Source organism: Lepidochelys kempii, chromosome 7 (assembly GCF_965140265.1).
Source record: "Lepidochelys kempii isolate rLepKem1 chromosome 7, rLepKem1.hap2, whole genome shotgun sequence".
In the NCBI taxonomy this organism is placed as follows: domain Eukaryota; kingdom Metazoa; phylum Chordata; order Testudines; family Cheloniidae; genus Lepidochelys; species Lepidochelys kempii.
In genome coordinates, this window is record NC_133262.1 from 45,446,173 (window position 1) to 45,459,677 (window position 13,505).

Sequence of the window (13,505 nt, forward strand, 5' to 3'; positions counted from 1 at the left end):
AAAGAGATTGAAGTGTTCTCCAACTGGTTTTTGAACGTTATAATTCTTGACATCTGATTTGTGTCCATTTATTCTTTTACGTATAGACTGTCCAGTTTGACCAATGTACATGGCAGAGGGGCATTGCTGGCACGTGATGGCATATATCACATTGGTAGATGTGCAGGTGAATGAGCCTCTAACAGTGTGGCTGATGTGATTAGGCCCTGTGATGGTGTCCCCTGAATAGATATGTGGACACAGTTGGCAACAGGCTTTGTTGCAAGGATAGGTTCCTGGGTTAGTGGTTCTGTTGTGTGGTGTGTGGTTGCTGGTGAGTATTTGCTTCAGGTTGGGGGGCTGTCTGTAAGCAAGGACTGGCCTGTCTCCCAAGATTTGCGAGAGTGATGGGTCGTCCTTCAGTATAGGTTGTAGATCCTTGATGATGCGTTGGAGAGGTTTTAGTTGGGGGCTGAAGGTGATGGCTAGTGGCGTTCTGTTACTTTCCTTGTTGGGCCTGTCCTGTAGTAGGTGACTTCTGGGTACTCTTCTTGCTCTGTCAATCTGTTTCTTCACTTCAGCAGGTGGGTACTGTAGTTGTAAGAATGCTTGATAGAGATCTTGTAGGTATTTGTCTCTGTCTGAGGGGTTGGAGCAAATGCGGTTGTATCGTAGAGCTTGGCTGTAGACAATGGATCGTGTGGTGTGGTCTGGATGAAAGCTGGAGGCTTTTTAAGACTATAAATAGTGTGTTAAGTCTGCAGCCTGGCGAAACCTACATGGACAAAGATGATGGTCTCTCAAAACCAGCATAACTACCTTCTTTCCAAATAGGCCCTTTGCAAAGTTTGAAACAGAGACCTCTAAACATACAGTTTGAAATACTCAAATATTTCTCATAGCTATATATATTTTTTGTTGGAAAGTTACAGAGATATTTGTTGTATGAACAACTGCCCCATCCAATTGTTTACAGTTATATTCTGCTCTGAGCTTATTAAGGTTTTCTCACTTTTGCCGACAGTGCTAACCAAGACAAATTCCAAAAAGCCCAAAGAATGGAGGGAATAGCGAACTTGCAAAAGCCAAGGGAATGTCAGAGGGTATACCTTGCTGAGCTTTTCCTCCACACATAACTATGGCAGGTGCTGTCCATTCATATGCTACATACAGAGCCAATAAATATTAAGGCATTTGGCTTTTGTTGAAATAGCATATTCTTCTTCGAGTGCTTTCCCTGTGGGTGCTCCACTCCAGGTGACGGTGTGTCCTGGCGCCGTTGATCAGAGATCTTTGGTAGCAATGCCTGGTCGGGACGCACGCGCTCAGCTTCTGTCTAGGGTGTTGTTAGGGTGCGCATCCTGCACCCCCCTCAGTTCCTTCTTAACCATCCTTGAAGACGGGACTCGGGGCAGTGCTCATCTCTTACCTGGTTGCTGTAGGAAATAAGTAGAGAAAAATAGAAATAGCTAGCGATTTCCCAGTTCTCCCTTTGCTTTAGCATAGTTTGTTAGTTTCCAAAAAAAAAATAAATCCTCAAGTTAGGCCTTGACTACACTACGAAATTAGGTTGAATTTATAGAAGTCGGTTTTGTAGAAAGTGTTTTTATACAGTTGATTATGTGTGTCCCCACACAAATGCTCTAAGTGCATGTAGTTGGCGGTGTGTGTCCACAGTACTGAGGCAACCGTCGACTTCCGGAGTGTTGCGTTGTGGGTAGCTATCCCACATTTCCCGCAGTCTCCGCCACCCATTTGAATTCTGGGTAGAAATCCCAATGCCTGATGGGGCTAAAACATTTTTGCAGGTGGTTCTGGATATATATCGTCAGGCCCTCGTTCCCTCCCTCCCTCCATGAAAGCAACGGCAGACAATCATTTCGCGCCTTTTTTCCTGGGTTACCCGTACCATGGCAAGCATGGAGCCCACTCAGCTCACCGTCACCATATGTCTTCTGGATGCTGGCAGACATGCTACTGCATTGCTACACAGCAACAGCTTATTGCCTTTTGGCAGCAGACAGTGCAGTATGACTGGTAGCCATCATCAACATAGTCCAGGGTGCTCTTTTAACTGACCTCGATGAGGTCAGGGGTGCCTGGGCAAACATGGGAGTGACTCAGCCAGGTCATTTCCCTTTTAAGTTTCGTCTCATGGCAATTCAGTCCTACCGGCAGTGCACTGTCTTGTAATCAGCAGCCAGGAGAAGACGATGGCCAGCAGTCATACTGCACCGTCTTCTGCCGAGCACCCAGGAGATGACGATGGCTAGCGGTCGTACTGCACAGTCTGCTGCCAGCAAGATGTATAAAGATAGATGAAGTGGATTCTGGGCCTGGGAAACAAGCACAGAGTGGTGGGACCGCATAATGTTGCAGGTCTGGGATGATTCCCCAGTGGCTGCGAAACTTTCGCATGCGTAAGGCACTTTCATGGAACTTTCTGACTTGGTTTCCCCTGCCCTGAAGCGCAAGAATACCAAGATGAGAGCAGCCCTCACAGTTGAGAAGTGAGTGGCAATAGCCCTGTGGAAGCTTGCAACCCCAGACAGCTACCAGTCAGTCAGTAATCAGTTTGGAGTGGGCAAATCTACTGTGGGGGCTGCTGTGATCCAAGTAGCCAACACAATCATTGAGCTGCTGCTATCAAAGGTAGTGACTCTGGGAAATGTGCAGGTCATAGTGGATGGCTTTGCTGCAATGGGGTTCCCTAACTTTGGTGGGGCTATAGACGGTCCCAAGATAGGGATATGCATTCTGGACCACCAGGGCAGCCAGTACATAAACCACAAGGGGTACTTTTCAATGGTGCTGCAAGCATTGGTGGATCACAAGGGAGGTTTCACCAGCATCAGTGTGGGATGGCTGGGAAAGGTGCATGACACTCGCGTCTTCAGGAACTCTGGTCTGTTTAAACGGCTGCAGGAAGGGATTTACTTCCCAGACCAGAAAATAACTGTTGGGGATGTTGAAATGCCTATAGTTGTCCTTGGGGACCCAGCCTACCCCTTAATGCCCTGGCTCATGAAGCCGTACACAGGCACCCTGGACAGTAGTCAGGAGCTGTTCAACTATAGGCTGAGGAAGTGTAGAATGGTGGTAGAGTGTGCATTTGGACGTTTAAAGGGTCGCTGGCGCAGTTTACTGACTCGGTTAGACCTCAGCGAAACCAATATTCCCATTGTTATTGCTGCTTGCTGTGTGCTTCACAATCTCTGTGAGAGTAAGGGGGAGACGTTTATGGCAGGGTGGGAGGTTCAGGCAAATCGCCTGGGCACTGAATACTCACAGCCAGACACCAGGGCGGTTAGAAGAGCACAGCAGGAAGCGCTGCGCATCAGAGAAGTTTTGAAAACCAGTTTAATGACTGGCCAGGGTACTGTGTGACACTTCTGTTTGTTTCTCCTTAACGAAAACCCACCCCCTTGGTTGCCTCTAAATTCCCTGTAAGCCACCTGCCCTCCCCCCTTTGATCACAGCTTGCTTGCAAAGGAAATAAAGTCACTATCATTTAAAAAACATGTATTCTTTATTAATTGATTATAAAAATAGAGAGATAACTCACAAGGTAGCCCAGGTGGGGTGTGGGAGGAGGATAGGAGGGAAGGAAAAGGCCACTTTAAAACTTGTTGAATGCCAGCCTTCTGTTGCTTGGGCTGTCTACTGGGGTGGAGTGATTGGGTGCCCAGAGCCTCCCACCCCACGTTCTTGGGTGTCTGGGTGAGGAGGCTATGCAACTTGGGGAGGATGGAGGGTGGTTAAACAGGGGCTGCAGCGGCAGTCTGTGATCCTGCTGCCATTCATGAACCTCCACCAGGCGCCGGAGCATGTCCGTTTGATCCCGCAGTAACCCCCGCGTTGCCTCCTGCCTCCTCTGATCTTCCTGCCGCCACCTCTCCTCACGTTCATCGGCCACTGTCCTGTACTCTGCTATTGTGACCCTCCACACAGCTCTGTCAGTGCCGGACGACTGCATGAGCTCAGCGAACATGTCATTGCGCATGCGTTTTTTTTGCCGCCTTATCTGAGATAGCCTTTGGGACGGTGGAGGGAGGCTTGAAACATATGCAGCTGCTGCAGGAAAAAAAGAGAGTGAAGTATTTTAAAAGATACATTTTACAGAACAATGGCTATACTCTTTCACGGTGAACAACACTATTCACATTACGTAGCACATGTGATTTTGGTACAAGGTCACATTTTGCATCTTATATTGAGTGCCTGCAGCTTTGGTGTTAGAGATCACACACGCAGTGCCAGGGAACAGAATTTGGCTTGCAGGTGGCCATGGTAAGCTATAGTCTTTCAGCTTCTGCAACCTTCATAACAGCAGCGCCCTCATCTCCCATACAAAGCAAAGCACCTTGAGTTGGCCATTTAGTACTGCGGTTTTCCTGTTAACGTGCAGCAGCAAAAACCAAACTAACCCCCGCTCCCATCCAATTCTCTGGGATGATTGCTTTACCCCTCCCCCCACCACATGGCTGGTATCAGGGAAGATCCCTGCTAGTTAAACATGAATAGCTCGGCGCCAATGCCCCCCCCCACACCGTGTGGCTAACTGCGGGGAGGATTTCTTTTCAGCCACAGGCAAACAGCCCAGTAGGAACGGCCACCTCTGAATGTCCCCTTAATTAAATTGCCCTATTTCAACCAGGTTACCATGAACGATATCACTCTCCTGAGGATAACACAGAGAGATAAAAAATGGATGTTGCTTGAATGCTAGCAAACACTGGGACCATACGCTGTCAGGCTTTGTCATGCAATGATACCAGATTACTTGCTACTAGAATGGCGTGGTAAAGTGTCCTCCCATGGAGGACGGAATAAGGCTGCTGTCCCCAGAAACCTTCTGCAAAGGCTTTTAGAGTACCTCCAGGAGAGCTTCATGGAGAAGTCCCTGGAGGATTTCTGCTCCATCCCCAGACACGTTAACAGACTTTTCGAGTAGCTGTACTGCCCACGAATGCATCCCAAGTCCTCAGGGCTACTTAATCATTAAAAAACGCTTGCTTTTATAACATGTATTATATTTTAAAAGGTACACTCACCAAAGGTCCCTTTTCCAGCTTTGTTGGGTTGGGAGGGTATTTCAGTCAGGGTGATAAAAAGATCCTAGCTGTCGGGGAGAACGGTGTACTGTGTGCTCCCCGCAAGCTTGTCTTTCTCCTCCTCATCTTCCCCGTCTGCAAAATCCTCTGCCATGGTGGAAAGTACTCCATCATCGGAGTCCACGGACAGGGGTGGGGTAGTGGTGGCGGCGGCGGCAGCCCCCCCCTAGAATTGAATGCAGCTCAGCATAGAAGCGGCATGTCTTGGGCTCTGTCCCGGAGCGTCTGTTTGATTCTTTGTTTTTCTGGTACGCTTGTCTGAGCTCCTTAAGTTTCACATGGCACTGTGTTGCATCCCTGCTGTAGCCTCTGTCCCTCATGGCCTCGGAGATTTTTTTAAATGTTTTGGCATTTTGTCTTTTGGAAAGTAGTTCTGATAGTATGGATTCCTCTCCCCATATAGCGATCAGATCCAGTACCTCCCATTTGGTCCATGCTGGAGCTCTTTTTCAATTCTGGGACTGCCTGGTCACCTGTGCTGATGAGCTTGCCAGGCCAAACAGGAAATGAGATTCAAAAGTTCCCGGGGCTTTTCCTGTACACCTGGCCAGTGCATCCGATTTCAGAGTGCTGTCCAGCGCTGTCACAATGGTGCACTATGGGATAGCTCCCGGAGGCCAATACCTTCAATTTGCGTCCACACTAACCCTAATTCAAAACGGTGATGTTGATTTCAGCTCTAATCCCCTCTTTGGGGAGGAGTACAGAAAATGGTTTTAAGAGCCCTTTCTGTTGAAAAAATGGCTTTGTTGTGTGGACGGGTGCAGGGTTAATTCGGATTTAAAGCTGCTAAATCCAACATAAACTCGTAGTGTAGACCAGGCCTAAGTCTTCTGTTGAGACTTCCCCGGCTGCTCATACTTTCATTATGCCGGGGTCACCAGGCTTTAAGAAATGTGTCTCCTGCAAGGAGTTTATGCCTCGGTCTGACTGGCACTCACTCTGCGTTAAATGCCTTGGCGAGACACACGTCCCTGCCAAGTGTCTCCACTGGACCAACTTAAAAACTAGAGCTCGCCATGACAGAGACTTGCGGCTAAAAATGCTACTCATGGAGAAAGCTCTGGAGCTATCTATTGAGAAGGGCGGTAAACCCTCTCCCTCATGCTTCCCTGCCAAGTCAGAACCAACCAGGAGCACGGCTTCACCCTCTCATGCAAAGAGGCAGGGAGCCCTAATGTTTCCTCTCAAAAGGGTAAAGGATCTCCCGCAAGGTCTGTACCCTTGCTGCTGACAGAGCTGAGAGCAGGCAAGTCAGACCGCACCAGCACTTCAGCAGCAACTCACACGGGGCGCAAAAGCAGGGACCCAACTTCCCACAGCGGAAAGCTCTCCTTGGTACTGGTCCTGCCGGCACGGACAATGGACCTGGTGCCAGCAACACGTTCCACCCTGGTGCTGACAAAAATGTCAGCACTGAGCCTGCCTGCCACCCCCGGAGCAGATTCAGACCCCCTGCGGGGCTCTCACAAATGTCTCACAGCTCCTACAAAAGTGAAACTAAAATCACTCCGGGCTGCCGCTCACGCTTCCCGCTCTCCAGCACACCAGCCTAGGGAGCAGCAACAATTCTTGCATCAGCAGGATATCTCTATGGCCCCTGAGCCTGACTCTCCGCTCCTCGACATTGAGTACTCACTGTTTGAACAGCAGCTCTCACCGTCTGACCTGGCTACTTTCACTGATAGTGAGAGCAACACACAATAGCAGGCAGAGTTCTCCCCGCCTGAGTCTCCCCCTCCACTGGAGCCATACATACCCCAAGACATGGCGCATCATAAGAATCAGCCTCAGTTTCCCTATTTTATCCCCCAGTGGCTGGGACCCAACTTTTCCTACCTGGTGCCCTCGCCTCAGTGGTTGGCTCCTGCCACCGCTCCTCCTTGCGTCCCTTCTACCAGACCGCAAGCTCGTCCTACACCTATATCCCCAGCTCCATCAACTTCTAGAGCTCCTGAACCCCCTCCTGAAGAGGTGGGCTATCGCCATCAGCCACAGAGCATTCCCTCATGCCTCCACATCCACAAAATATGGATGACTTTAAGCAATTTCAGTGGAACTTTTCAAGAGAGTGGCACTCAGCCAGGACATCCCTTTGGAGGAAGTCCAGGAGACACATCATAGACTGCTCAAAATCCTCCAACCCTCTGCACCCTCAGAAATCCCTCTACCCATAAATGAAGCTCTCCTAGAACCAGGTGATGCTCTCTGGCAGACCCCTGCCTCCAACCCACTAACATGCAAGAAAGCTGAACATAAATACTACATGCCTGCGAGGGACGTCAGGTTGTGGGTGGGAAAATAAGAAATCAATTATCTTCTGGTGGATGCAGCGATGCAGAGAACAAAGCAGCCACACTACCGGCCCACTCCGCAGGACAAGGACCTCAAATCCCTTGACATCCTGGGACACAAGGTTTATACCTCTTCTACTCTACAATTTAGAATTGCAAATTATTCTGCCCTTGCAAGCTATGACTATGATAACTTCAACAAGCTCTTTGATTTTTCTCCCATATACTGGAAGACAGGAGAGCGGACTTCAAGGAAGTCCTCTTCGAAGGTCAGTTGGTGTCTAGGATGGTACTACAAGCGTCCATGGACATGGTTGATACAGCAGCCTGCACCACTGCTACTGTAGTGATGATGTGGTGGTCTTCCTGGCTCTGGCATCCGGTGTCCCCAAAGATTTGCAGACCAAAGGATCTCCCCTTTGACAAAGATAAACTCTTTTCCAAAAAAGCCGATGAAGTCCTTCACGCTATGAAAGACTCTAGAGCGACTTTGTGCACATTGGGCATATACCCATCCATCCTCAGGAGACCATGGTATCAACCTATCAGAGGCCCCATGCACAACAATATCACCGACCCCAGTCAAGACCGTATGACACTAGGAGAAACTGCAACAGACCTCCTAGGCGCAGGCAAAACCAGGTGCAACCAACTACTTCCCACCCATCAGGTAACAAACAACAATTTTGAAGTGCTGGTTGGGGGTCTGCACGGCCACCCCTTGACTCCACCTCCTATTTGCCCATTTGGCTACCACCTTCAGGCTTTCCACCACGTCTGGCAACAGATCATGCAGGACTGCTGGGTCCTGGAAATAGTTCAGTCAGGTTACTCCATCCCTTTCTTATCTTTCCCGTCCACCCTTCCCCGTCCCTCTTCAGGAACCCCTCTCACGAACATCTTCTCTATGTGGAGGTGGCTCATCGTCTCCGCCTAGGTGCAGTTGAACATGTACCGACGCAACATCGAGGAAAAGGGTTCTACTCCCACCACTTTCTAACCCAAAAGAAAGGCGGGGGGTGGAGACCTATATTAGACCTACGCCGACTGAACAAGTTTGTATGTGTACAAAAATTCAAAATGGTCACATTGGGCACAATAATGCCCACGCCTGAACAAGAGGACTGGTTCACAGCCCTCGACCTACAAGATGCCTATTTCCATATATCCATTCATGCAGCACACAGACACTTCCTGTGATTCACACTCGGACACGACCACTTTCAATACAGAGTACTTCCATTCAGTCTCTCCACAGCACCGTGGGTATTTTCCAAGACCCTTGCTGTAGTTGTAGCCCACCTCCGCAAACACGGGATTATACTTTCCCCTACTTAGACAACCGCCTTATCAAAGCCAGCTCCTATAACGAGACGTTAAAAGCGACAAACTTTACCATCATCCTTTTCCACAGTCTAGGCTTGCAAATAACTTTCCAAAAATCCACTCTAATACCTACACAGCAGATAGAATTCATTGGAGCTCACCTGGACTCGATTCAAACCAGAGCCTCGCTTCCACACAACAGATTCCTCCTCACAATTACGCATCCCATACGCATGATCTCTGTTCGACCCAGAATACAGACATGGATCTGCCTTCAGCTTCTTGGTCACATGGGAGACACCACCTTCGTGGTCAAATACGCCAGGCTGCACATGAGATGCCTTCAGGGTTGGCTCAACTCCAACTACAAACCCAGCAGACACAGTTTCTGCATAAAACTGACTCTGCCACCGATGTATTGGCCTCCTTACATTGGTGGACAAACCAGAGAACCTATGCACAGGTGTTCCCTTCCATCCACACTTCCCAGTACTCGTGCTTACCATGGACGCTTCCCTGACAGGTTGGGGAGCGCACCCAGGAGACCACAAGGCACAGGGCCACTGGTCCCTATCAGAAATGCGTCTGCACATCAATCTTCTAGAACTCAGCCATCAAGTACACTTGCCTTCACTTTCTTGCCACCATAAAGAACAAGTCCATCTGAGTTCTGACAGAAAATATAGTATGTATGTTTTACATCAACAGGCAGGGAGGAGCATGATCTCACTCCCTATGCACAGAAACCATCTGACTATGGAATTGGTGCATACAACATCACATAGAAATCGCCACTTCCTACCTGCCTGGTGTCATGCAACACTACCGCCGACACACTCAGCAGACAGTTCTCCAAGGAACACGAATGTGAATTACATCCAACGATACTCCGACAGCTCTTCTCCCACTGGGGTGCTCTGTCAATAGACCTGTTTGCCCTCCTCAAAACCGCAAATGCCATCTATTTTGCTCCAGAGCGGGACTCAGAAACGCATCTCTAGGGGATGCATTCCTCATTCCTTGGAACAACTCCCTCATGTACGCTTTTCCAACAATTCCACTGATACACAGGGTTCTACGCAAGATCACAGAGGACAAGGCTCGGGTCATACTTATTGCCCCAGCTTGGCCCAGACAGACATGGTCTCCTTACCTACTACGCATGTCCATCCGTCCTCCCCGGACTCTCCCTGACAGACCAGCTCTCCTCTCCTAGAACTGCGGTCGTCTTCTTCATCTGCAGCTCCGGAAACTCCCATCTGACAGCGTGGTTCCTTCATGGTTTCAGTCCCACAAATTAGCCTGCTCAGAACAGGTCCAACATGTCCTCCTGCACAGTAGAAGGGACTCCACTCAAAAGACTTACCTGCAAAAGTGGAAATGCTTCTCCATCTGGTGCTTCCACAGACGCCTGACACCCCAGACTGCAACCCTCCTTGACATCTTAGACTATCTTTTCAAACTAAAACAGGATGGGCTTTTGCTCAGTTCTATCAGAGTACACCTCACAGCCCTTACCACCTTCCATGACACTGGACGGCTAGTCACTTTTCACCCACCCCACCATGAAACGCATCCTCACGGACCTGAAAAAGCTGTACCCTGAGATTCATTCACCAGTAACCTCCTGGAGTCTCAACCTAGTTCTCCGCGCTCTTACGAAACCCCCTTTTGAGCCCCTGGCCACCTCATCCCTGCTCCACGTGTCCATGAAAGTGGCTTTCTTGGTTGCCATAATGTCAATGAGAAAGGTTGGTGAAATAAGCGCCCTGATGGCCTACCCTCCCTACACCATTTTCTCTAAAGACAAGGTTACTATGCGACCCCACCCCAAATTCCTCCCCGAAGTGGTGTCTACCTTCCACCTTAACAAGCCAATACACTTACCTATATTCCATCCCAAGCCTCACATGACTCCACAGGAAGCAGCGTTACATACCCTTGACATTTGACAGGCTCTTGCATTCTATCTTGACAGAACTAAACCATTTTGTGAATCCCCTAGGTTATTTGTTTCTACTACCGAGAGATCAAAGGGTGAGGCTATCTCTAAGCAAAGACTCTACAAGTGGATCTCAGACTGCATCAGATCCTGCTACCAGACCCAGAATGTTCAACCACCAGAGAGTGTTAGGACTCATTCTACTAGAGCAATGTCAACATGCATTGCTTTCCTCCACAACGTACCTATTACAGACGTATGCAAGGTGGCCATGTGACATCTGACCACACATTTACCAAACATTATGCAATCACATGGAATACCACAGCAGACATCATAGTCGGCCATATGGTATTATCTACGATTGTGCCTCACGCAACTCCAAAATCCCACCAACCATAGTGGGTACTGCTTCACATTCACCTGGAGTAGAGCACCCACAGGGACAGCACTCAGAAGAAGAAGAGAAAGTTACTCACCTTGCAGTAACTGAGGTTCTTCGAGATGTGTGTCCCTGTGGGTGCTCCACTACCCACCCTCCTCCCCTCTACTTTGGAGTACTAATCAGACAACTCTACGGTAGAGAAAGAACTGAGGGGAGTGCGGGACGCGCGCGCTCAGGCAGACCCTAATGACCCCGCGAGACAGCAGGTGAGCGCGTGCGTCCCGACGAGGCACTGCTCCCGAAGATCTCTGCTCGACGGCACCAGGACGCACCGTCACCTGGAGGTAAGCACCGACAGGGGGACACATCTCGAAGAACCTCAGTTACCGCAAGGTGAGTAACTTTCTCTTCCCCTACCTTTGCCCTGAGTAAAGCAGCTAAGATGTAACTTAGGAGGCTGAGCATTCTCCTTAAAAATTTGTTTTATACATCCTGTAATTCGCTATGATTCTTCCAACCCCAAATTTCTGCATTTTACAGTATTTGGGAACACACTTTAGCTTTAACCTCTAAGAGTTGGAAGGACTGGATTGCCCTTGTAAACGTGAGTGAATGCAGCACTGCTTGCATAGAACCTCAGGCTTTCTTCTTTACCTCCTCTATATGTTTATCCTATTGGCCATTATGTGTAAAACAGATATCCAAATAGGGGGAAAACCTGACCTGTTCAATATAATAGCCATCAATCATCCATTTATACAGTTTTGGTCTGTGGCCAGAGAAAATTACTTCAGTTTTCTCATAGTTTATGGTCAGGTTTTCCTGCTTGCAAAGAGAGCTAAAGTGCTTTAACATATGTTTTAAGCCCAGCAGGGTTTGGGACCACAGAACCATGTTGTCTGCATGAAGAAGGACCAACACAAATTGGTTCAGAATTTTGGGAGGGAAATGTTGCGCTGCTTCTAAAGCTGTCACAGTCTCATTAATGTAAAAATTAAGAAGAAAATGGGCCAATAAGCAGTCCTGTTGGATGCCTTTTATGATGGATAAGTAAGTTAATTTATCTTGCCACCCAATCCTAATCTTGGCTACTGTTTGTCTATGATGGGCTTTCCATACAAAGAAGCCTAGGGTCAATGCCAGCCTTCGCAAGTTTCTCCCAGAGATGATCTCTGTAAGTAGACTCCAAAGCTGATTTCATGTTGACAAAAGCTGTATACATTTTTTCCTGGGAACTGGCTTTGAAGGCTAATAAAATACTCTGGTCAGATGGCTGAGATAAATCTTAATTATCTGATGTGACAAAAAGTGTCTAGTCCAAAACTACATGGCTCTTGGGCTAGAAGGCAAAATAATGTACATATTTATCATTTTGTGAATGGTTACAGTGCACATCTTTGTAGACCAGATTCTTGAATACTGCAAGTGCTATATAAGGTTATTAGGCCATTAACACTATGGACTTAAAGGAAAAAGTTGCTTACTGGAACTTCTCTGCTCAAATGTAGATAATTTTTCCTGAGATGGCATATATTAATGATGGTACCTGTTTTAAGAGTCTTTGTTCTATGCAACTAAACTCGCAAAAAAATCCAAACACCCTTCCCAGACCTGAAGAAGAGCTCTGTGTAGCTCAAAAGCTTGTCTCTTTCACTAACGGAAATTGGTCCAATAAAAGATATTATCTGACCCACTTTGTCTCTCTAGTATCCTGGGACCTGCATGGCTACAAAAACACTTCAAACAAGCGGTGGCTTGTAATTAAAAGCTAATACTCCAATTCCATGGTATATATCTACCTCTCTTCAAAGGTCAGGTGAAACAAATGGGCCCTTTTGCAACATGTCTTGAAAGTTGACTAGTCTAATCTATTTTGTACCACAGATGGTGGGAATTCTAGAGTCATATCAGCTGGCCCCTATTTGTTATGTCAAGGAGGATTTAGTATCAGTACATCTGCTGATCACAATTGTCAGTGTATTGCAGGAAGAGACATAGGCGCAGAGTTTCAAAACTGCTGGGGGTGGGGCATGCTCCTCCCTGGCCCTGCCCCCACTCCATCCCTTCCCCAATGCCCCACTCCTGCCTCACTTCTTCCTCACCCAGTTCTTCCCCTTCCCCCGAGTGTACTGCGCCCTCGCTCCTCCCCCCACACCAGCGCCTCCAGATGCCACAAAATGGCTGATCCGCGGCAGGTGGTAGGTGCTGGGAGGGAAGGGGAGGCACTGATTGGCGGGTCCTGCCAGTGGGCAGGAGGCACTGGGGGAAGGGAGAGGCATTGATAGATGGGCTGCTGGTGGGTGCTAAGCACCCACCGTAGTTGTTGTTATAGACTTTTATGTTCCCAAATCTAGTACAAATCCTCATTGCTTAGGACTTGCCAGTTTATTTCTATTTTATTTCTGGAACTTTTCCAGGAATGAAGGCAGATAAAGAAAATAGACTTTAGACTCAGTTAACCTAAT

At 48.2% G+C, this 13,505-nt stretch overlaps 1 protein-coding gene and 1 long non-coding RNA gene across 13 annotated transcripts in view; one reads left to right on the top strand and one right to left on the bottom strand.

The window, feature by feature from the left end:
- DOCK3 (dedicator of cytokinesis 3) overlaps window positions 1-13,505 on the top strand; it is a 585,316-nt gene that overhangs the window by 85,884 nt on the left and 485,927 nt on the right. The gene's annotated exons all lie outside the window — the stretch shown is intronic.
- Window positions 3,490-5,108, bottom strand: LOC140915287 (uncharacterized). Its single transcript, XR_012160125.1, has 2 exons — window positions 5,034-5,108; window positions 3,490-4,053 (listed from the first exon to the last, which is right to left on the bottom strand). It is a non-coding gene; the product is annotated as an uncharacterized lncRNA (long non-coding RNA).